Raw genomic sequence first — 26972 nt, 5'->3', positions numbered from 1 at the left:
CAGATTTTGACTTTGACTTGTTTATGTGTGATTCTTTAAAGCAGGGGTTCCCAACCTTTTTTGTGCAAGGGCCAGATCCCTCTACTTTTACGGTGTCCATTTTAGGACATTCTCGTGCATCTGTCATCCTCGAGTCAAGTATCAAGCATCACCCACTCAAGTCTCCGGTATCAGGATCGTTACTCACCCCTGCCTCAGTCAATCGTCACTGCTCCTCCTAAAGCCTCACTCCTCATGTCTCCTCCTCACGCCTCACTGCCGTTTTATTTTTCTTTGTTTTTATGGTATGAAATCATACATCACCTGCTGATCCAATCAATCTTTACTTAAAATAAGGAACAGGTCTTAGTGATGTGGATGAGTCACTGCACTCTAGTGTGGGAGACATGGGTTTGAATCCCATTGTAGGAACCATTAATGCAATTTTTTGTTTTTACCTTTCTTAACACATATTTATTGCAATTAAATGTGCTGTGTTCATTTAACAACCTTGTGATATGTTTCAATTACTGTATTGATTATTCCTTTAAATATTTTGAAGAATAGGGGATTTGCTCTTAGGGGGTCCAGAGTGAGTCTTTAAAGTAATTTGTGCCAGAGTAAATCTTTCAGATTTTCCCAACTACTACTAGATTATTAGTATCGTCTTACAATGTTCTAATTTCTTATTATTGTATTTATTGTTCTTACTTGCCTGGTAGGTTATGAATAGGATAACTGACCATATTGCCTTGTGGGGATTAATACAACTTGCATAGAAAGTAACATGCTGACGTACACAGCATATATAGAACTGTGCACTTTGTAATGCTTTGAAAATGTTTCTTTTGAAATCTATAAAACTCCCTACTAATTAATTAATTAATTAATTCATTAATAATACATGATGTTGTTTAAATGCATTTAAAATAAAAATGTTTAAAAGTATAAATCCTGGTTTTCTCAGTCAAAATGTAAAAAAAAAAATGTTATGGCAAGTCAACTGATCATTCTGAGACTGTGGATTGAAGTTCTCAGCTGAAACTGGTAACTGCTTTCTTTCAGGGATGAACAGTCCTGTTGGAGCTCCATTTTGACCTAATGAAGGTTCTGATGTTGTGTGAACCACTACATCCTCCTCTGTAAATTGTCCAGATTTCATTTTTCTGAGTTGACCTCTGAGATTGATGAAGTCTTATCTAAATGATGAAATACAGGGTTTGTTAGTTATAATATCAAATATTTTGGAAAATATGTCCCTTAGGGGTGTGTTGGAACTGGTTCAAAAACTGGTTTGTTTTTTACTTCAGTGACCCTCCTGAGGTATGCCCTGGGGTAGACTGTAAATGTATGCAGATAAATATTTCCAGTAAGAAACTTGGACAGAGGCAGCTTCTAAATTGACAGATTACCTCGAGAATATATCTCAATGTTGGATCTCAAATGTAAAAAATGTGTTTCTCCATTAAATAGTGTAGTTCTGGTAGGTAATGTACACCTGGAAGGGGATCTTCTTAAAGGAGTTTCAAGGTTAAATATTTAGGAATGCTTATTGATTTATATATGGAATTTGACATGCATTGAATCGGGTGAACAGAGCCTTGTACTTTGAGTAAGTACTCAAAACTAATCAATCAAATTACAGACAAATCACAGACTGTTTGATTGGTTGCTGGTTTGTTCTCCATTTCTTCATCATTTATGTTATGATGATAATGATTGTGATTTACTTTATTTTATTTATGTATTGCTTTATAGTCATTGACATACAACTTTCATTGACATATACACATCACACAATGTTTGGATCTCAAGCAGTAAAGGCTTTTAAATTAGTACCTTTCTACAGTACATTTTCTTTCCCTTTAAACTTAAAAATAATTCTGAGATATACCTGCAACATGCCAAAGACCAATCTTTTTTTGGTTAAGTATGCTCAGCTGTTTTTAGAGCACTTTTCCATTAAAGAGATTTGTAAAGGGTATTCCTGCAATTTGCAGCTAACACTTCACACTTCAAAGACAGAAGAGGAGGAACAAAAGCTTCTATTTGACTTAATTTGAAAATAAACATGTTTTTTTTTTTTTTTAGGGTGTAATTGATTTTGATCAAAAGTATAGTATACCAAATACCAAACAAACTGATTTTACATAGGCATTCTAATAGGGGTTACCCCCCAGAAATTATTCAAGTCTGACTGGTCACTAGTCAAGTTGATCAAACATGAAAAGGTGGGACCAGTGACACTTGTGGAAGAGCTGATCTGTGCCTGTATTCATAAAGCGTCTGAGAGCAAGAAATTGGCCTGAATTATCTGAGAGTGATGTCAATTTGATCCTACTTTTCCAGCTGTTCATAAAGATTTTTTAGAATTAAAAGTACTCCTAACTTGACCAATATTTAGGAGACCTCACAAGGTCCCTGAACTAGTTAGGAGATGGCAGCAATGAGAAGATGGCATCAGCGCACCTTCTGTGAAAGGAAAGGGGTTACAGTGGTATGATTATTTATTGCGACAATATAGACTGAACAGAAATGGTATATTATTTGTTACAGAAATGCAGTTTCTGCCATTGTCGGAAATGCGGCACTGTCAGCAGAAATAAAGGTGGTGACAATGTTGTGGTGTCTGGCCACAGGGAAAATGTAACAATGTAGCAGTGATGATTTGGGACCCTCACAGCTTTCAATAAGCAGAATTTGCCTGAGATTGTTCGAAAGTTGATTGATTCCCCACTACTGTGTGGCAAATATCCCCAAAACAAGTCACATTCATAATCAATAGGCTAGCCAATATTCATCAAGGCTTTTTACATTACACCAATTCTATATCTGACTGCTTTTCTAACAAGAATAAGCTGCAAAATGTATGAAAAATTATCCACTCATACAAAGCATATTCATAATAAACTGAATGCACGTTAACATTAATTTGTATTTTATTCAATACAGAAAGTGTGTCTGAAATAGTGTAAAACCCTTGATGAGTATACCTCAGTGTTTCCACCTGTGGGCAATTTCCCATGTACAACAGAAGGATACATAGGGTTACATTCTAAGATATTTTATGTATATTTGTTATGAGTATTTCACAGAGGTTTTTACAAAAGAAAGGTTAACAATCAGTCCAGTCAAACCCTAAGAGAGATCAGGATACAGTGCCAAGTATTCACCTCCCTTGGCATTTTTCCTATTTTGTTGCCTTACAACCTGGAATTAAAATTGACTTTTTTGGGGTTTGTATCATTTGACTTACACAACATGCCTACCACTTTGAAGATGCAAAATATTTTGTATTGTGAAACAAACAAAAAATAAGACAAAAACAGAAAACTTGCATAACTATTCACCCCCCTTCCCCCCCAAAGTCAATACTTTGTAGAGCCACCTTTCGCAGCAATTAAAGCTGCAAGTCTCTTGGGGTACATCTCTATAAGCTTGGCACATCTAACCACTGGGATTTTTGCTCATTCTTCAAGGCAAAACTGCTCCAGCTCCTTCAAGTTGGATGGGATCTGCTGGTGTACAGCAATCTTTAAGTCATACCACAGGTTCTCAGTTGGATTGAGGTCTGGGCTTTGACTAGGCCATTCCAAGACATTTAAATGTTTCCCCTTAAACCACTCGAGTGTTGCTTTAGCAGTATGCTTATGGTCATTGTCCTGATGGAAGGTGAATCTCCATCCCAGTCTCAAATCTCTGTAAGACTGAAATAGGTTTCCCTCAAGAATTTCCCTGTATTTAGTGCCATCCATCATTCCTTCAATTCTGACCAGTGTCCCAGTCCCTGCTGATGAAAAACATCCGAACAGCATGATGCTGCCACCACCATGCTTCACTGTGGGGATGGTGTTCTCAGGGTGATGAGAGGTGTTGGATTTGCACCAGACATAGCATTTTCCTTGATTGCCAAAAAGCTCAATTTTAGTCTCATCTGACCAGAGTATCTTCCTCCATATGTTTGGGGAGTCTCCCACATGCCTTTTGGCAAACAGCAAACGTCTGCTTATTTTTTTCTTTAAGCAATGGCTTTTTTCTGGCCACTCTTCCGTAAAGCCCAGCTCTGTGGAGTGTACGGCTTAAAGTGGTCCTATGGACAGATACTCCAATCTCCGCTGGGGAGCTTTGCAGCTCATTCAGGGTTATCATTGGTCTCTTTGTTGCCTCTTTTATTAATGCCCTCCTTGCCTGGTGTGTGAGTTTTGGTGGCCGACCCTCTCTTGGCAGGTTTGTTGTGGTGCCATATTCTTTCAATTTTTTAAAAATAGATTAAATGGTGCTCTGTGTGATGTTCAAAGTTTCAGATATTTTTTTATAACCCAACCCTGAACTGTACTTCTCCACAACTTTGTCCCTGACCTGTTTGGAGAGCTCCTTGGTCTTCATGGTACCGCTTGCTTGGTGGTGCCCCTTGCTCAGTGGTGTTGCAGACTCAGAACAGGTGTATATATACTGAGATCATGTGACAGATCATGTGATACTTAGATTGCACACAGGTGGACTTTATTTAACTAATTATGTGACTTCTGAAGGTAATTGGTTGCACCATATCTTATTTAGGGGCTTCATAGCAAAGGGGGTGAATACATATGCATGCACCACTTTTCCGTTTTTTATTTTTTAGACTTTTTTGAAACAAGTAATTTTTTTCATTTCACTTCACCAATTTGGAGTATTTTCTGTATGTCCATTACATGAAATCCAAATAAAAATCAATTTAAATTACAGGTTGTAATGCAACAAAATAATAAAAATGTCAAGGGGGTGAATACTAGTGCCGTGAGCACTGAAGGTAATGCAAGAGATGTGCTGTTGGTACAGGCTGTTTTAACTACAGACCACACCGCAAACCAGCTGAGGATGCAGAGGGACAGACGGCATTAAATACTTTTTTTTTGGTAAATCCCCTGCGCTCCTGCGGTGTGAGACTTTTTGAATTTTCTGGACTTTTATGCACTTTTACTGACTTTTTAACTTCCACAAGAGCAACTGAGGATCCCCGGGTCCCTAGCACACCAGACGTGAAGCAGAGCAATAACAGGCTTGGAGGCGCACACTCAGTAGACATTAAGTTAAGTACACCTTTCCCAAGTATCAAGGCATGGAAGTGGAAGCTGGTGCTCCATCTGCTGTGCTGTTCTTTTAACTTTTACCAGGCACTCATCTCTTTTATTTGTCTGATCGTTTTATTTTTTACTTTCTCCCCTTCTTTCTCTTTCTTTTATTTGGAGGTATTGCTGGGAAGAGGCAGGAGGATCTGACCAGGAGACCAGCCTACAGCTGGTGTGAAAGACAGCCCTGGTGGACGAGTTCAGTATTTTATCTTTTATGACTTTTTATTCTTTTAACCTTTTTATTTACTGTAATAAATTATCTATTGAACCTGTCTTTGTGCCTATTGTGTTGTAACTGGTGTGTAGACCCCGGGATAAAATAACCTATAGAAGGAAAAGTAATTATAAATCAACAAGAATTACTTTACTTTGTTTATGGCTGCTTGGGGGGTGTAACAGCCCAGGAGTCCTGACAATCCACAGCCAAAATTCACTTGGAATAATCAAGCAATTATAAAAATAAGACAAAGCCAAAAAGACAATTTGAGTCCTTGAGGCTGGCCGTGTCAGAAGTCCCATTCACACTGAAATGTAAGCAAATTGCAGGCAAAGTTTGCCTGATTTTTTACTATTGCTCCACAAACATTAGATAAGACACCACATGAACACCAAACAGATTGAGAAACCTGGGTGTTATCAGTATTGAGGTTAGAAGAGCCAAGGCACTTGACATGGAAGAGTTTATCAACCTTTTTCCACCCAGCACAAAAACACAGTGACGGGGTAAATGAGTGCTGGTTGTAATTCACCATTCCAGATGCTAGGGGGCTGTGAACTGACCTTGAATGCCTGTGAAGAAATGCATTTCTTTCCCTGTGTATCTGTGTAAACAAGGTCACTGTCTCACTGTGCTACGGTACTGTGCTATAGTTCAACCCTGATACCTAGAAGAACAGAGTCTGATAAGAACCAGTTTTCTCCAGCAATTTGGGCTTGATACATCATACAAACTCCCCTTATATTAAACATTACGTATGCCTTAATTCTCCCCGGTTTGACTATATATGGGTCTTCCTGAGCAGTTGTCATGCAGAAACCGAACTTGCACTCATCACGGGACAGACAGGTGGGCCTGCTATCTTTCTCTCCTGTCTGGTCTACATAAAAGTGCCTGTAGTTTGTAACTTTTCTTGAGATTGCCTCTTGAACCTCTTCCTTGCAACTGCTTGTAATAAAAACCTTTTGATTGGAGGTACATCTCTCTCTGGATTTCTGCAACTCTTCACTTTCATCAAACTTGGTGTGACAAGGAAGTTCTATATTTTTTGTGGAAGCTCCGATTAGAATGGGCACCATCTTTGTTGTGGGCAAATGGTATGCATGTGCTGTGGAATGTGCTGAAATCAGGTGGTACTATGAAATACAGATCGTTGATTGGTGTGCAGTTGATTGTGGGGCTTCCCTCAGCACATAACATGGGACATGCCTTTCATTCAGGGTTGGTCCTCAGAAGGAGTTGAATCAAGGCAGTTGGGGGAAATAAGTAATTGATTATTGTATTTTCACAGAGGAGACTTAAGAAACAGGAGAGTTGATCTGGACCTTCTTTGACTGTGTACAGTAAAGATGCGGCTAGGGTTTCATGTCCGCAACACAAGCAGGAGCCGGAGAAAACAGTTGGAGAAATGTACTGTATAACCCTCGGTTCTGCCCACGTAAAACAAGGCAAGAGCACGGGCAAGGCATCTAGAAGGGACGTTGATATATTTAAGGGAAGGTTGGGTGAGTTTATTAGTCAGGGTGCTAAACAGAGTAATTGGGGAGTTGCTGTGCAGTGTGACTTGGGGTGCAGATTTGCCACTGGTGGAGGCATGAAGGCAAATACTATTCCTCCCCTCCATGTGCCTGACTCGAGGAATAGAAACATTGACCTAGCATTAGAACATCAGAATGATCAAACCCTGAAATACGCAAGGGAACAGGTCAGGTACATTGAGGGTAAGGCTGTAAATGCCAGTCAGCCTGAAACATTTCCAAACTTTATTGGAGCTGGGCACTCGCTTTACCGAGTGACCCGGGCAGATGGGAAGGGTGAAGCATATAATCCAATTGATATATTCTAGTAGTGGTGGATTAAGCAACTAGATATCCAGAGGCAGCCCCTTTATGCACTATGCATTGAAAGACTGTAATAAACTCTCTCTAATAATTGCATCAGTTTCATGTCTGAATGTGTACAGAAGCTTTATAAGCTACTGAAGATTCACTCTATCAAGTGTTCTGTTTATCTGCAGACAGATGGGCTGGTAGAGCGTTTTAATCAGACACTTAATCACTGTTTTGTGAGTCAAGAGAAACAAAATTGGGCAACACTTCTTCCCTACCTTCTCTTTGCAATCTGAGAAGTGCCACAGTCTTCCATGGTGTTCTCCACATTTGAATTATTGTACGGTCAGTCGGAGAATTCTCATCTTAATACGAGAAGGATGGGAAGACTCCCTCCAAAAATGTAGTAAAGTATGTACTACAGTTATGTGATAGTCTTCATTTTATCAGTCAATCGGCTCTGGAAAACCTTAAAAAATGTCACAGCAAAAGCAAGAGCAGCAGTGCAACAAGAAAACCCTAATTCAAACGTTCAGGTCAGGAGATAAGGTGTTGTTACTGCTCCCTTCATCGGAATCAAAGGTGTTCGCAAAGTGGCAGAGTCCATTTGAGGTTATTAGAGCAATTGGGCCTGTTTATTATGAAATATGTCAGCCTGGGTGCCACAAAAAGACCCAAATTTATAACATGAATCTACTCAAACTCTGGAAAGAAAGGGAAGTCAATTTTAAATTACCTCAGAAAATACTGAGGAGAATTTTGGACCAACATTTGAGCCACTAGGGACCCCTCGGATTTCTATGGGGGAGCAGCTGACTGCTGATCAGCAGAGAGAATTATGACACCTCATTCAGCAGTTTGGCGATTTGCTTTCTGAGGTGCCCAGTAGAACGCACATCATTAAACATGCTATGATCACTCTGCCAGATGCTAGATTGAGATTGCGAGCATATAGGGTCCCAGACAACCAGATGGAAGCTGTCCATGGCGAAGTGGACAATATGCTCAAGCTTGGGGTGATAGAACCTTCATGGAGGGAGTGGTGTAGTCCGATTGTGACAGTTAGGACACCTGATGGCACTTTGTGGCTGTGTCTTGACTTCCCGGGAAGGTGAATGCTTTTGCCAATTTTGATGTATATCCTCATGCCTTGGGTGGATGAACTCTTGGAGCATCTGGGACAGGCTCGCTTTATTTAACCCCTCTGGAACTGATGAAAGGATATTGGCAAATTCCGCAGACTGAGAAACTGAAAGAGAAAACGGCATTTGTCAACCCCCAAAAGTCTTTTACAATTCTACACAATGCTGTTTGGTCTTCACGGTGCCCCTCATGATGACTTCTTGGAGGGAAATTGTGAAAACCTTGGGCAAAGATCTGGGAGTGTGCATGAAGAAATGGAAGGCAATGTGAGAAATGTGTGGCTGAAGAAGAAAATGAAAACCGAGTTGGGACCCTGGGCCCAGGGGACAGAAAGTACTGGCCTTCTATATTATGTTGTCTTGGCTCCATACATTTGTAAAACATAGAGAAACGGAGACCAATTTCACCTTCAGTAATGAAGCTGAGGTAAGACAATGGAAGTGTGCTTTCAATGGTTGACAATAAGAAGCTAGCTATACAGTTAACGTCAATGTTATTAATGGCCAGAAAAAACAGGTTTCCATTTCTGTATTTTTTCTTCTTTACTGTTACATGCAAGTATGTTGGCAGACACCTATGCGAGCGTCTGCATACGATGCCCAAGCATGTTTGCAGAGACAGAGACACAGACGCATAATTCAGCCTTTACATCACATTTCAGTCAGGGTTGGTCCTTGGAACATAGAGGTGAATCAAGGTAGTTGGGGAAACAGATTGAATATTGTATTTTCACAGAGGAGACTTAAGAACCGGGAGAGTGGATCTGACGTCTGCTGGAGGAGGAATGGCCGAACTTACTTGGTTATTTTTAAGTATTCTCCTCTTGCAATCACAATAATAGTATCCCTAACTAAAAGAGAGGCACGTGATAATAAAAAGGCAAGAAAACCCAACTCTCTTTTCAAAAATTCTTGGTAATCATTTTTTCCACCATACCCTTTGGTCATTTTCTTCTAATTAAAGTAGCAAGTAGCAAGTAGCATGATAGATGAGGACAGGAGGCTGGGAAACAATTGCAGTACCTGGTTTTAACAGGTTATTTTTTAACACTTAAAATGAAGAAAGCAGACACTTGGTTGAAGAATATCATAACCCAACAGATTCAACAGATTTTTTAGTTTATATTTAATAGTACCTTTGTTTTATTATTAGTTATTTTATGCTTGCTATTAAAGTGTAAAATAGTTCTGCACTTCATTTGCAGAATTGGCATCTCTAGGAATAGTGTATTGTGTTTTGACCAAGGAAAATGCTAACAGGTAAATGCTAAAATCGGAACAGCTACGGTTTATATATAGCACGGGTGAAAGGTTTGGAAGCAAAAATTCTGAACTGACTAGGGGAGAGCAAATAATGTAGCTGTAGTTCTTCTCTCAGCGCACTGGGCTATTAATATATTCCTTCTGACATGCAGACATCGGATTCCTTTTAAATAATAAACAATAGGCACTGCTGAACAACTGGCCTCTAATTGTATTCCAATGTGTTCTATTACAAGCATAGACGCAGGAGGGGGGGTGCTGCGGCAGTGATGAGGATCTCAAAATATATAAAGATTTTTAGAAGTACATTGCTAACCCTGAGACTGGTGTAATTGGTTGAAACAGCAGGGAAAAGGGCGTGCAGAATAATAGTTCATCGTGATTTGTTGATGGTAGACAATACGTAGCCTAGTCAGCCAATTGTCACCATAGTTGTTGGTGTGAGAGAGCAAGAGCAAAGCTAGCGCTCGCATACAGTTGGCATGCAAAATAGAAAACAGGCTGACTTTTAATAACTGTGCTACGAAAAAGACATTATTATTACTAATTGTGAGGAGAGCATCAACAACATCGATAACAAAAATAACACCACAGAAGCAAGTGCTGTGTATTAAGAAGAGAGCAGTACTAGCACCGTACCAACCCCTGCCACCCTACCTGTGTGAAGCTGATAATACCCATCTTTATTGTTCTGTTTGCAAGCAAGCTATTCAGTTACATGTTTGTGTCGGTAGATGGCAAGTTATGATTGGCTATAATTGAGTGTGTAAAAGGGATATGTGGGTTTGCCTATACTGTTGTGTATTTTGGAAGTGAAAGATAACTTGTTCTGGTTATGTCCAGTGTCGTGATTCATTCTGCACTCTGTGTACACGTGTTTTTTGTTTATTCCATGTGTTTTGGGTAGGTTAACTATAATCCTCTACTCACAAACAACTTTGTGTAGTTGTAGTAGTAGGCTATTCATAATTTTTTTCTCATTGTTATGCAACCATGGTTCGTGTGTGTGTGTGGTTGGTGTATGTGTATTATGATTATCTATTTTTAAACTCCACCTTACAAAATACATAAACAAATTGGTAAAGCAATGACAAGATTTAACTTTCAGTGTAGCACCCCTGCTCAAAACATCTTCCTGCGCCTATGATTAAAAGCAAAGTTGGACAGCTGGCAAAAGCGTCCACTTAAGGTACATTTTAAATATCTTGGCTTCTCTAAACACACAATTACTTTCTTCTAAATTATCTACATTTGTAGTTTTGTTCAAATGTTCCCCACATTGAAGCAATGTCTAAAATATAACAATTTTCCTGACATTGCAGAAACACGATTCAGAAACATTTCCTGCCAAAACAAAAAATAGCACTTCCTGACCAAAAATATGCTGTTGGATTGACAATTTGTTTCATGGCACAGTTTGCCATACTATTTATTGTAGTAAAAATATAGCACAGAAAAGTTCTTTGGTATGAATTTTGTTATATGGTTTTGTTAAAGGGACAATACTAGAAAAGGGAAGCCACATTCTACTTGAAGAAACCAAGATATTTAAAATGTAACACAAGGTTGCATATCCCAACTAATTATCTATGTTTGTTTCTCAAAGGAGGATACATTGTACTAAAGCTGCCCTAGCTTGTTCGGCTGAATAAGTAAACCAGAGCAATAAGGAAAGAAGAACCAAAATTGTGGGCTATCACAAAATCAGTAACTTATCATATTTTGCTTCTAGAGCTTTGGGCTGATGAGTTTCATTACCTGGTTTGCTTAATAAATAAATAAATATTGTAGCGACCTTGCCTTTTTAAAGGTTGCTAATAAAATCAAGCACTCGAGACTGAGTTTAAAAAACAAACAAACTGTGATTTATTAATTTGTGACTGAGGTACTTCCCTTTCCCCCTTTTTCCTTCAGATTCTCTAAACACACAGATGTTTCTCTGTATTAAACTCCTTCTCAACTCAAACTCTAACCCATCACCATGCTCTTATATATTCCCCTATCTGGTGACTGCCTCCCGTCCAATTTCCGCTCTCCGGCTGTACCACCCCGAGACGGATGGAGCCACACAGACACACTTACCCAAAAATATCCCTCCCTAACCCAACACAATAATGACCCACACGTAACATCCATTCACACTCATGCACACACACAAATACGTACAGAGTCCCTGAACTGACTCACCCACCCTGCACACACACTTTTACACCCTCCCTCCCCACCTTTGGGCTGCCCTACTGGCACATTCACACAGACACCCGCCAGGATCGCTACAATATATATATATATATATATATATATATATATAATTAACTCACTCACTCACTTAGAGGATACACACTCAGGGTCACTATTGTTGGGCATCAGACTCCCAGGAGCCAATGGGAGCACAGAGAGACAGATGTAGGGACTCAGGGAATCATCTAACACCCACGTGGAAACAGGTGTATCTGATTGGTGATAGGTGATTGGTACGCTAAAACAAGTAATAAATTGAATGAATACACAAAATATAATATTTTAATATACACATACAATTAATTTAATACAAAAAATCTAGTGAAAGTAAAACACGCCATGCAATATGGACCATAATTGTAATAATAATAATAATTAAAAAAAGTATATATATATATATATGAAGCACAGTTTATTTGACCACTGAAATCAGTTATTTCTCTCTCATATTTATTTATGTCAGTTATAATGTTTTAATGACATGCTTCAGAATAATGTTGTCATTGTCAGTTTTCAGTGTCTTGTCACGTAAAGCTATGATGAGATAATTATTACATTATTTTAATTGCTCTGAATCTGCAGTATTAATCCAATTGTAAACAAGAGGAATGCAACTTAATAATGTGTGACATTTCCTGTTCCACTTCAACATGCCCTAAAACATGCCTTACAACAAGTACACCAGCAGCAGCAGTTTATTTATTTGACAAGAATGAGTAAAACACATAAAACATATATTTTTGGGGTCAAGGAGTAACTGTTCCAGGCAGTATTGACCCTTCTCTTATTCTTGTTCCCTGTTGCTTTTTTTCCAGCAGAGTGCTTGTTATGTAGCTGGAGTATCAGATTGTTTGGCTCACAAATTAAAAAGGAAAGCAGTGAAGAGTAATGTTTGACTAAAGTGTGAAAAGGGGGGAAGAAATAGTTCCCATTAACAAATAGTAATAAATAAAAGCATCTTATTTCAAAACACCAGGGCTAGGCTATGGATCACAGCCAATTTAACATCACTGTAACACTTGACATGGCTGTCTGCCGATTTATAGATTTTACCTGACACAAACAACTTAATGGGACATCTTGTTTACAGGCACAGTAAGCTGTGCAGTTTTCTAATTTTATAGTTTCACAGTGACAGTGCTAGGAAATTACTGCCTTTATTCTCTAAAGAAAGTACAGTACAGTACTACTGCACAATATTTTTATCCATTCACAATTCATTACATTATAATTCAAATATTGTATGCGCTTTGTTACAGCATGATACAGACATGTTCTAAGTGGTGTCCATAGTCATCTTTTTCTTTTTCTGTGAATAAATGACGACACGATGCTTTGCTACTAATGGTTTTTACTGTCAGACTGTTGTTGCAAAGTAATACTTACCTTGGAATAACAGTTTTTTTTTTTTATTGCATGAAAATACATGTTATAACATGATCTGCACATTTTTGAATACAGTAATTCCTCCTTGCCTACTATCTAGTGTATAATTACTGGTATTCCACAGACTACATCAAAATGGTTCTAAAATGTAGGACTGATACAAAATGTATACAATATTTTATATTAAAAAAAAAATGTCCAGCTCCGCTCCCTCCACTGGCTCCCGATACCGGCACGCATTCAGTTCAAGACATTGACCCTCACCTACCGCTGTCTCGACCACACTGCACCAAGTTACCTTCAGACCCTCGTCTCTCCATACATCCCCTCCAGACCACTGCGCTCTTCCGGTGCCAGAAGACTAACTCTGCCTCCTCTGCACTCCCCTTCCTCCAGAGCCGCTCCTTCTCATCCCTGGCCCCTAAATGGTGGAACAACCTTCCCACCGAAGTCAAAACAGCAGAGTCCTTGACCTCCTTCCGGCACTTACTCAAGACATATCTTTTTAGACAGTACTTGTAATATTAGTCCTTTTAATCCCCGTTAGATAGCACTTCACAGAGATTTATTATGCTTCTTGCATTTTTGATTGTTTTCCTCCTTGCTCCCTTTCCTGTAGTCCTTGACTGTGACCCTACATCTTGACAGCACTTAGCTTTTACTGTCCAGGATGTAGGAAGTCACTTACTGTACTTGCCTGTGTAAATTCGAAGTTGTAAAATGTATTATATTTTGAATTGCTATGTCTTATGTAAATTGAATTTGTAATGTTTGATGCCTTTACTTAACTGAATTTTTGCACTTTGTTTTGCACTTATGTTGTAAGTCGCTCTGGATAAGGGCGTCTGCCAAGAAAATAAATAAAAAAAAAATAATAAAAAAAATAAATAAAAAAAATAATAATAATAAAAAAAAAAAATAATAATAATAATAATAATAATAGTAATTCTATGTATTTCAATCGCTAGCTCCACTTGCCAGTTACTTATTCACTATAATATGTATACTGCAAGAAATCAGGGGGACCTTATGGAGTCTGAATAACAACTACAAATGAAATAGAAACATTTTATTTATAGAAATTCTTTCTTTCTTTCCTTCCTTCCAATTCTTCCTTGGGTCTTTAAATTTAGATTTAGTCGGCCTTTCTGCTTCAACAGCTTACCAGTAACCTATGAAAAACAAACCATTTACTCCAAAGTTGTCTTTCTGAGGGTGCAGTAAAGCTGAATGCTAAATCTGTTGTTTGTGCACTGGAAACAACACCTCCGACTAGACACAACACAGCATTTCAACATTCTGTGGCTTCTTTTTTTTTTCTTTTTATACTGCACTGTTTTCTCTTGAATCTGAATAATTCATTCATTTTTATTCATGTATTTATAATACTCTTATGTAATTCTCTTTTGAGCAATTCCATGGTTTAGAGCAATTGTTTTGTGTTTTTGTCTTTTTTCACAATGTTGAGCTGCAGCTCTCCCCATAACACAATCTTCTCAAAAATATCTCTTCACCGTTTCCTTTGAAATGGAGATGTTTTATGTTAATTTACTATAGAGGGATAAATCATTCATAAGAGATTACAGATTCATTTAATTATCTAATGCTAATGAAGTGCAACAGTGTTGTATTTTCTTTTATATATTACATATACACTGGCTTAATTTAAAGACACTATGAACACATATAGGTTTGTCATCCAGGTAAGGTTAAGTAGGATCTCCAGGTGACCCCATCATGGGTGTGTGGTGTGTGTCTATCTAGAGCAGTTTCTAGGCATAAGCAACATAAGCGCCCCCCCCCCCCCCCCTAGCAAAAACTAATAATATATTTTCAATTATTTCTATAATTGATCACAGTGATCAGTTTTCAGATTGGACTTTATGTGGGATGTTGGAATCATACATAAGTTAGGCTCTAGAAACCTGCCATCAGTCTGGTTTTGGTATGCATTGGGTGTAGCAGAAAGAAAACATATTTTAGGATTGCGACACAACCTAATTATAATGGTGGAAAAAAGACCAAGAATGCACCAATTTGGTGCACAAAAGCATAAAAACAAGCAGAAGAGAAAGGTATTGTAATTTTATTTGATTATGATTTGTTTTTATTTGCTGTAGAGTAGCTTGCTTGCATACTAACTGTTTTAATGACGATGACATTAAATGTGTAGCTAAACCAAAAAGCTGTCTGGCTGGCTAAATTCATAAATAATAATAATAATCGTACGTTGTGTAGTTTCTCTGACAAGTAAATTCAGCAATGTGTACCTGTCAGGACCTTTGTTTACTGACAGTCTTCAGACTACATATTATGGGTTGCTGTTAGATATGACTGAGCCTGGGGCAAAAATTTGTAAACCACTAAATGTATGTCATTGTAAAAAATGGGATCAGGAAAAAAATGATGGAGGGCCCCCCAAATCAAATCCTGCTTATAGCCCCCAAAAGTCTAGAAAGGCCCAGATCATGTATCTAGTTATATCAGAGACAAATCCAGTCACATTATTAACTTTAAATGTATTTAAAGATTTCACAGCACCATGCCACTGAAGAGTATTTCACAAATTAGTATAATTTAATATTACTTTCAGTTCAGTGGTATTCGATAGTCCTTGAAAACCAAACAATATGTGCAAAACATACTGAATCATCAGTAACTACACAGGTAAACTGTCAGGCATTCTTACCAGTTGTGCAATTCTCATCTTGTGCAAATCAGCAGTTTGGGGTAGATATTCCCTTTTCAGTTGACCTGTTGTAGAAATTGCTTATACATTTGTTCAGAAATGCACGTAGGGTGGGTTTATCATTTTTTCTGCTGGGGAATATTAGCACAAACAAATGCCTCTGTCAAAAGTAAAATAACATGTCGTTCATAACTTTCTTTCCTGTATGTTTTTACTGGGGGAAGTGTTTTAATAGCTGTCAATTTCAGCCTTTAGTTTTCTTTTTTTATAAATGTCGGTCTATTGTTGACTTTTGAGTGTGGTCTAAGGAAAAAATATAAATTGTTTAAAATAAATTATACCCATCGGTGTACAGAATACCAGGTGTATCTTGTTGTGTGCCTTAAATCAATTAAATGCTTTTTTATTGGGATGTTTTGACTCCATGTTTAGGTCATGTTTCTTTTAACATGGACATTGTTTCAAATACCATGTATACTTATTGTAATTAGTTATTTTTCACATTAGTCAAAGCACAATGTATTGATTTCTTAATTATGAATTAAAGTATTATAAATTACAAGGCTACAGGCACATTTAGGGCATAGCAATTGGATTTCAATGAACAGGTGTTATTTTCTAATTCAGTTAGATGAATACATATTATTTATTAAACAATACAGTAACAGTTTCTATTGGGTGTCACAAATAAGTGTTACATGAACATATATCAATTGACTTCATATGATATAACATGCCTGTGGTAGGCTGTGCTTCAGGTGTTAGAAGGTAGAAGCAGTTTTCAACAAAGCAGCATAGTTTTCCATAAACAAAAACATTCTTAGTGATATTTTTTAGAAAGAAAGACAAACTCAGAAAATGCCTTGCAACAAAGCACTCCAGACCATTGCTCAAAAGAGAAAACAAGAACAAATCCTAAAGCAGTATCCACGTTAGGGTGCTCACACTCAGCACAGGTTTCTCCCACAACATGTACTCAGTGTTCAATTTAAATTTCAAATTAACCCTCCCTTAGACCAAATCTTAAACATTATAGGGGAGCAAAGAGAAAAATGCATTCCAAAAAGTCACCAAGTAACCAAGTTATAATGTTTTTCTTTAAATAACAAGTATAAGAAAACAGGTCTATACATCTAGACAAAAGTACAGAATAAAACGACAAAATACAAATAAAAATGAGCTATTATAGACTGAGGAAAAATTGGGCCCTCTTACAATAATCGTTTAATGCCCTTCAGAACAATGGGCTCCTTGCCCCTTACCAACATGGCCACACCACACTCTCAAACGGACAAACCAAAGATAAGTTTCTCTTATATTTCCCCCCCACCCATGAACTTTGTACAGTGTACCCATCTCTAAGTCTGTCTGTACAATGCTCTGTAATGTTCCAACACCCAGTCATCCAAGCAAAGAAACAGACAGTGTCACCTTGCATCACATTTTGTTTTGTTTGTGTCGCCATTTTGGCGGTTGAGTTCTGTGGTCTCCTTGCAAAATTGACATGTTTGAATGGTTTATGCCTTGAGTTTGGATTGTAAACACAGTGACTATTGCTGATGAAAAAAAGTGTAGTGCTAGTGATCACTCTGGTACTAAAAACACACACTTCCATTACTATGGCTGGATTAGTTTTTCTTTTGACTTTTATGTTGTTTTTTTATGTTCTAATTTGGTAGTTTTACATTAGCACTAGGGGGTTAGGTTTTAGGTTTTATTATGATTTGTTTATGTTACCTTTCATAGTAGTAGCAATAGCAGTAGGAGCACTAACTTTATAACTTTCAACAATATTTAATAGCTCTAGGGTCAATAATATTGCTTAACCTTGGCTGCTTTTCTGGGTCAAAATATGAAAAAAATTAAAAATCTCTTGATGTCTGTCCATTTTTTTACATTACTATTCCTATAGGAGAATAAGGTCCTATTTACATCAATCAGAGTTACATCTCTACCTTCACAAATCAATAATGATGTAAGTGCGAGGTATGACTGTATATTAGTGATCATGTTTACTTCGGCCAAATATTGGCTGAAGTTTAAAATGACCTTCAGCCACTGAAAACTGTAAAACCCTGTGAGGATTGCGCTGTCTAGAACTTTGGTGTTTTATTTCAGCTGCACATGGTAGACCAAAGCAGTGACATTTCGTGGGATGTGTCTGGGCCTATGATGTCTTATTTTTAGTGATCGTGTGATTTCAGTGGAAATGGTGGAGTGGAGACACAGGGCTTACTTTATCGAATCAGTTAAGTTAGTACCAGTTAGTACCAGTAAGTACCTATTAGCTAAAATTGTAGGTTTCATGATAATGAGACATATTAAAGGTTTCTTTATGTGTTGTGTATGGGTTTTTTATTTTGTACATTTTATATTAAATATACAGTTAGGTCCATAAATATTTGGACAGTGACACAATTGTCATAATTTTGGCTCTGTACACCACAATGGATTTGAAAGGAAACAATCAAGATGTGCTTTAAGTGTAGACTTTCATCTTTAATTAATTACATCCAAATTTGGTGAACAGTGTAGGAATTACACCCATTTATGCACCAAGAACAAGCAGGAACTAAAGACAGCTGCAGTGCAGGCCTGGCAGAGCATCACCAGGGAAGAAACCCAGCATCTGGTGATGTCTATGGGCTCCAGACTTCAGGCAGTCATTGACTGCAAAGGATTTGCAACCAAGTATTGAAACTCACAATTTAATTCATGATTATGTTAGTTTGTCCAAATACTTTTGAGTCCCTACAATTGGGGGGACCACATATAAAAATGGGTATAATTCCTACCGTGAAATTAAATATGAAAGTCTATACTTACAGCTCATCCTGATTGTTTCTTTCGAATCCATTGTGGTGGCGTACAGAGCCAAAATGATGACAATTGTGTCCAAATATTTATATTAAATATAAAAATATTAAATCCTTATTCGTGAAACTCAAAATAATGTGTAATTTATTAATTAAATTGAACACTAATAATGTAACACTAAATATTCCAATTGATTGAAGAAAGGTCAATACTTATGTCTGCTACTCTATAGACTAATATAGGATAATCTTCATATTGTGCAAGGTGATTAACTGTTTTTTTAGAACTGTACATCTCTAACAATTACAGTGTGTCCGACTTTCAAAATTACAGTGGTTTTATCATAATGTGCTACATAATTGTTGGACACACATAAGTTATTTAGTGAAGATTAAAAATGCCTATTCAGTTGTACAGGGAGATACACAGACAGTTTTCAAGAAAAGTAGCAGCTCACTTTGTAATGCATGTATACATTTTGGACAGGTTTGTGTATATATATATATATATATATATATATATATATATATATATATATATATATACATGGGTGTATACACTCACCTAAAGGATTATTAGGAACACCTGTTCAACTTCTCATTAATGCAATTATCTAACCAACCAATCACATGGCAGTTGCTTCAATGCATTTAGGGGTGTGGTCCTGGTCAAGACAATCTCCTGAACTCCAAACTGAATGTCTGAATGGGAAAGAAAGGTGATTTAAGCAATTTTGAGCGTGGCATGGTTGTTGGTGCCAGACGGGCCGGTCTGAGTATTTCACAATCTGCTCAGTTAATGGGATTTTCACGCACAACCATTTCTAGGGTTTACAAAGAATGGTGTGAAAAGGGAAAAACATCCAGTATGCGGCAGTCCTGTGGGCGAAAATGCCTTGTTGATGCTAGAGGTCAGAGGAGAATGGGCCGACTGATTCAAGCTGATAGAAGAGCAACTTTGACTGAAATAACCACTCGTTACAACCGAGGTATGCAGCAAAGCATTTGTGAAGCCACAACACGTACAACCTTGAGGCGGATGGGCTACAACAGCAGAAGACCCCACCGGGTACCACTCATCTCCACTACAAATAGGAAAAAGAGGCTACAATTTGCACAAGCTCACCAAAATTGGACAGTTGAAGACTGGAAAAATGTTGCCCCAATGAGTCTCGATTTCTGTTGAGACATTCAGATGGTAGAGTCAGAATTTGGCGTAAACAGAATGAGAACATGGATCCATCATGCCTTGTTACCACTGTGCAGGCTGGTGGTGATGGTGTAATGGTGTGGGGGATGTTTTCTTGGCACACTTTAGGCCCCTTAGTGCCAATTGGGCATCGTTTAAATGCCACGGCCTACCTGAGCATTGTTTCTGACCATGTCCATCCCTTTATGACCACCATGTACCCATCCTCTGATGGCTACTTCCAGCAGGATAATGCACCATGTCACAAAGGTTGAATCATTTCAAATTGGTTTCTTGAACATGACAATAAGTTCACTGTACTAAACTGGCCCCCACAGTCACCAGATCTCAACCCAATAGAGCATCTTTGGGATGTGGTGGAACGGGAGCTTCGTGCCCTGGATGTGCATCCCACAAATCTCCATCAACTGCAAGATGCTATCCTATCAATATGGGCCAACATTTCTAAAGAATGCTTTCAGCACCTTGTTGAATCAATGCCACGTAGAATTAAGGCAGTTCTGAAGGCGAAAGGGGGTCAAACACAGTATTAGTATGGTGTTCCTAATAATCCTTTAGGTGAGTGTATATAGATATACACACAAAAGAAGGGATATTTTTGCAGTATTATTCTTTTGTCCTCAAACTCCCATTTTATTGTTAACATTCTCTCACCATCTGCATTTCTTTGCTTAATTAATTAGATATTATTGCAAGTGTTCTAAAACTCCTCTTTTCAAGTTTATAAACAGCACATTCCGCTAGCAGATGACGGTCTTCGGATTGTGATAATTAAAACACCACTGATTTCTGTAAGGGAGGCACGAAAATCACAGTATTATCTTGAATTATTCATAGTCTCTCCTTGAAATAATTAGAATTGCATTTCGTTATGCTTAAGCTCAGTAAAATGCAGTTTTCTATTTAGGATTGGGTAAAAGTTCCTTTGATGCATCTAAGCCTCGCCAAATCCTAAGTTCTTAAATGTGTTGTACTTCAGCACATGGCTCTGAGCCCACTTTCATGCACAACTACAGCAAATGGTTTGCATCATCGCCAGCATTCTAGTTGAATTTCATTAAAAGCACCGACAATACTTAAGGGGAACAGTAATAAGAATGCGTAGTCTTGTACTACTTAATCATAAGATTTGATCAAAACCAGGACCTGTGGCATTTTGCTAAAATCAAAACCTCCTAAATTTAGGAGAAACAAAACCTAAACTAAAACCTAAACATTTGATCTCTCTTTCTCTCTTCTCTTTGATTTTTATTTACTGGACAATCTGCCAATCACAAATTAAAAACCTGGGTAAAAGGTAACTGGAAAATCAAAAGCCAGCATCCATCACCCGTCATTGTCATTTTGGTGTTTTACATTCTGATAGTTATAACTGTTAAATAATGTAGTTTTAGATTATTACTGTGGAAAACCAAAACATTGGGGTGAATGACTAAGTTCCATCAGCAAATTCAATCTATGTATTCTATGTAGGCTTAATTGCTTAATTTTGTACTTTTGTTTCACAATTATTGGACCCCCCTTGCCTTAATTTTGAAGTTTATCATGTGTTATTTATTCGCAGACACCTGTTTAAGGATTTAAAATATTGGATGAGAGAAAGAGACATGGATAGTAACCAATGACTTTATTGATGTGAGAACATAATTCTTATGCAATATAGAAATGTGAAGGTGAGACTATGTAAACTGTAACTGTGAGTAAGGGGATGATACTCAGCAAATTATGTAGTGGCACGTTCACCTGTGTTGCTTGAAGGTAGTTTTTTGGTTTCCTTATGTATGTTAATAGATTAAATGGATTGTTATTGGATTTGACTTATTCTCCAAATCTTTTTCTTCTTTATGAAAACCATGGATACAATTGAACATATATTCATGACAACTGTGCACCTATCAATTAACAGTATTTTGTTTGTATGATTACCTATTATGATTGACTGAATTCCTTTGTTATTTCATTTCACTAATGGTTAATTTACTTAAGAATCATTATTAATTGTGAACACATTCGTTAAAGATTAATTTATTCTGTGCACATGTTTTTGCCACAGCCTGATTGACACACAAGCTTCCACTTTTGAAAAGAGCTCTAACTGCATTCAATAGAGAGAGAACACAGCCACAGAGCAAAGGAGCAAGAAGGCAAAAAGGCTCACTCCAGCAAGGAGGTTAGCAGTGATAGCAAAAGGGGAAAAGCACCCAGTTGCAGCAGTTGCTGCTATTAGGTTTGACAGCACGGATTGATTTCTACGAAGAGGACTACATGCAGCGTGGGAGACCTTATGCAGGCAGGTCCTAGGGAAGAAATCAGGACACGGAAAGCTAAATATATTCCCTATTGGTTAATTGAATAAGGTGGGGTGTGCTGCTAGTGAAAGTAACAGACTGATAGAAAAGAACTGAAGACTGAAATAGGAAAAACAAAAATATTTTATTGAGCTTTTTCCCCCTGGATATAATTGCTGCTGTTAGGCTTCTTCCTTTACCTTGGAGAATAGAGTCCTGTCGCCTTAAAGAAAAAAAGAACACAGTGAGCCATTAATGTGTTTGTGTTGTTTCTATTAATAATTCATCCACAGCTTGCTTGGGTGGTGTAGCCCCTTCCTTACGGCGATGAAGTCTCTGAAAGTCCTGGGGCCCCTGCAGCTCCTTTGCAGATACCCAGAGAAGAAAAAGGCAAAGAGAGGTGGTTAACCTCCTGCTGGTTAATGCAGTGAAGCCAGGACTCAAAGCCTGGAGGACAGGAAGAGGACCTCGAGTGAAGAGGAGAGTAATTTGTGCACTCTTTGTCCTCCTCATACACACCTGCTAGAGAAGCCCGCGATTCATGAGTGACAGTGGAATTACTGCCAGGAGAAAGAATTGTATCGTCTTGTTCCTCTCGCTGCTCTTGCTATAACCTTGTTGGTGAAAGTATTACTGCTGTTTTTAAGTAGGATATTTTTCTAGTTTTATTTTAGCTTTCTCCTTGAATGTATTAGTGGAGCACAGACGTCTTGCCCTAGCTCCTTAGCTTTGTACCCTGTGCAAGAAAAGATAAATAAATATAATTGAATTCACTTAACTGTGGTTGGATGCCCTGGGATCCAGTCTGAGCCTGCATGGGGAGACAGCCGGGGTGCCCATCCTCATTTAGTGTTCTGGGGTGGCATACTCAGGACAATGGGGTTAAGTGTTTACCCATGACACGTTTTACAAGTTCATTCAAACTACACTGCACAGCATAACCGTGTGTAACAAGTAACATATCCAAGAAATTTAAGTGAATGGATTATAAGTGATTATATACATTTGATTTACACACAATTTGGTGGGTCATTACAAAAGCACCTAGGTACAAGAAGAGTAAGAAGAAGAAGAAAATGTAGAATATAACTGTCTCTGTGTAAGGTTTGCAATATTAATGTAACATTATGTTGAGTATTGACACAATATCACAATTTAAGTTTTTATTAACAGAGCTTAATTGATTGAATTTATTAAATGTGCATACAGCCATTCATAGAATTGATAGAAAGTGCACTACAGGTTAAACAAAAAATGTAGAGAAATACACACACAACCATGGATCACACTCCTAAAGAATGTATGGCTATATATAAATACGCACATGCACGGATTATAAAAATACACATATTCTCACTTGGGATTTTCCACCAAAAGGTCAAGAATGAACAAAGTGGTTTGGTTCTGTTCAAAAGTAGCTATAACAATCTGAGCATGAATCAATATGAGTCCAACAGTTGGGAAACTAGTTGTGTATTATCCCCTTAATCAGACAAATTGAACAACTAGGTTAGCGCTCAGGATGAAGATTCTTAGGCTTCCTCCTGTTTACCATTTGGCCTCTAACAGTAAAGCTCAGAGGCTAGTGAGTCTATTTAAGCCAGACTGTAATATGTCTCTGTCCTCGCTTTATCAGTGTGAAAGCAGTATATTGTGATCCCTATTTGTTTTCCCTGTGCGCAGAGTTTGCTTGGGAAGAATAGTAAGACTGAGTAATTTGAAGGGTGTGAGAAAATATCTACGACATCCAAATTAAAAAGGATTCTATAGAAAATTAAGCATCTGAAAGTGAGTGCTACAGCCACAAGCTTTTCTTTTGATTACAATATATGCTATTTATTTGCTACTACATATCAATTAAAATATGTTTATAATTGCATTTAAACAGCTAGCAGCATGGTCTGTGTAGAATGTTTCAATAAATGGAAAGCAAAACAATGTTCTATTTCAATTTAAGCAAGCATTACTTAAAAAATGTGAGTATTTCATGATCTATTTCATGATAACCAAAATACAAATATCTTTATTTTAATCAAATGTTGTAATTGAGAACTAAAAAGATGAATAGTAGAAACAACAAGATCATATTGTTTTTCAAATTTTAGGGAACGTTCTGAAAATTGAACTAATAATGGACCCACGAGTCCAAGTTCCATTTATCAAATATTCAAATCTAGGATGACTTTGGTATCTCCAGTGTCACATCTGACTTTATCCAATTACTAGCATAAAAGAAATACTCACCTCTGCCATGCACTTTTGATTGTTTATTGATTAACAGTGTAAAGGTGAGAACCAGATGACCCGTTTCTGTCCAATATGGATTGTGTGACAATGGGCGGACTAAATTAGTAAATGGAGAAAAATAACCTGATTAGTGAGAGGCAGAAACAAATCATTAAACTGTATACATTATTGTTGAGTTTCAGTGCAATTAAAGTTTTTATTTGACATTTGAATATATTTGTGAACAGCACACACTTATACAGGCACTTTTAAGCAGACCAAACAGGAGAGAAAGATAACAGGCCCACATGTCTGTGCTGTGATGAGTGCAAGCTCAGTTTCTGCCTGACAACTGCTCAGGAAGAACCATATGTGGCTAAACAAGGGAAAATTAAGGCATACGTAATGTTTAATTTTAGGGGCGGTTTGTACGATGTATCAATCCCAATTTGCTGGTGAAAACTGCAATCTTATCAAACCCTGTTCTTCTGGGTATCAGGATTGAACTATTACACAGTATCATAGCACAGTAAGACTGTGAGACACTGACTTTTAAAGAGCTCATACCAACCTATCAATATAAATAATATAATACAATCAAATATAATAAGTACGTTTGCATAATTGTCAGGTTTTCCAAATAATGTAATAGATTTATACATGAGGTATACAAAGCCTTGGCCTGTGAAACAAACCCCAGCTGTAAGCAGGTGTTATCAAAATATATGCAAAACTCGAGCAATAAATCTTCAGCTTCCAAATTCCAGAAGGACGCGGTGTAGGATATGCAGACAGGCAGTGGTGACATTGTGTTTATCTAGCAGTTGCAATGTGAAGATCTCCTATCCAATCTGACAGGCTTCAGTGCCATGGCGGAAGGGTTCATGGTCAACAAAGTCTCAATAGATGGTACAGAATATCAGAGGATGTACTTGTGATTGGAATTAAGGATGAACATCCAACATTTACACAACAAGATATATTAGTCTCTGGCAAAAAAAAAGTGTTATTTGTGAGCTCTAAACTGAAGACCTCCTGCTATGACTATAATTATCATGGACACATCATCACCACAGAGCCTGACTTGTCAGTGTACCCCGGCAGTCAGCCTGTTGACTACACACCGTGTTCCCTCATCAAACACCACCTGCCTGAAGGGAAACTTGTGGTGCTTGTGAAATATTTTGTCTGCTGAAGTTAAGAAGGGAACACTGTCACTTTAACTTTACATTTTTCCTTAATGGTTTACATTTTAGTCCGAAACCCTTAAACCATTCAAGGTATAAGATTATCATTCTGCATTCGGAATGATTACGTGTGTGGGGGTTATTTTGCCAAACTGAAAGTATTAGCCTATCTTTTAACAAATGTATTTTTATATTTACAGAAGATGGATTTTGCTGGTGATCTGGTGTTTGAATCTGATGGTACTCAAATAGACAAAGATTAGATTTGAATCTCTGGAAAGTGGGACTTAATCTTGGGAAGAAATATTGGTAACACTTTACATTGTCTCCCTAGTTACAGTGTATTTAAATAGTAGGTACTCAGTAACTCATATGTACAGTGTAATTATCCATTATTACAAAAGTGGGCCATGCCTGGTATAGCTACAAAGGTAGCCTCCTGGTGGGCATCCTTACCAGACAGTTGTGTACTTACATATACCGTTAGTAATTTCTACACATTAAGTACATTGTAATAATGCATAATTGCACTGTTCTTATGAGTAACTAAAGATGTAGTTACTGAGTACCTACTATGTTAATACACTGTAACTAGGAAACTTATTGTAAATATTGAAATATTACATGTAACATATTGAAGGGCTCTAAAAATGTTCAATGCAAATTGTAATAAATGTATATTAAATTGAAAAAAAAAACTTAATATCATAGTGTTATTAATGCTGTATTTGTTCACTGTGTAGTAGTGATTCTTTCTGAAAAACTGAATACATAATACAACCTGGATAATTAAAAAAGAACATTTTTATTTAATGTACCCAGCTCACAACAAGGGAGAATAGAAGAATTTCAAAATATAAGTGTGTGATTTTATTGTTTGACTGTAAGTCAATATATATATAAATCAGTTTTTACCATTTCTGTGGTTTCTGCATATGGAAAGTTTTCACACAACAACCTCAATTAATTACGAAGACCAGGTTATGATATTTAAATTCCAAAGCAAGAAACTGTAAGTGACACTCCTGTGATCCTTAAAAAACAACCTTTTATATGTGTTTTTGCTTTACAGTTTAAATATGTGACTGCATTGATCTTCAAAATGTTTCCATCTCTTAAAAATATATTTTTTAAACAAAACAAAACTCAGCTGTTGATGAATTATATAAGCTGATCTCTCTGTAGAACTTTAAGAAGTTAAACATTGAATATTCTGAGGTGATTAAACCAATATATATATATATATATATATATATATATATATATATATATATATATATATATATTAACACATTTTAAAATGTGCTACTACTTTTATGTAATTTTGCTTCTTAACATATCTCCACACACGACACTATTTCAGGGGGCAGTGTCAACAATGGGTG

The sequence above is a fragment of the Amia ocellicauda genome, chromosome 12 (assembly GCF_036373705.1).
Source record: "Amia ocellicauda isolate fAmiCal2 chromosome 12, fAmiCal2.hap1, whole genome shotgun sequence".
Classification (NCBI taxonomy): Eukaryota; Metazoa; Chordata; class Actinopteri; order Amiiformes; family Amiidae; genus Amia; species Amia ocellicauda.
Note: the sequence above shows the minus strand (reverse complement) of the source record.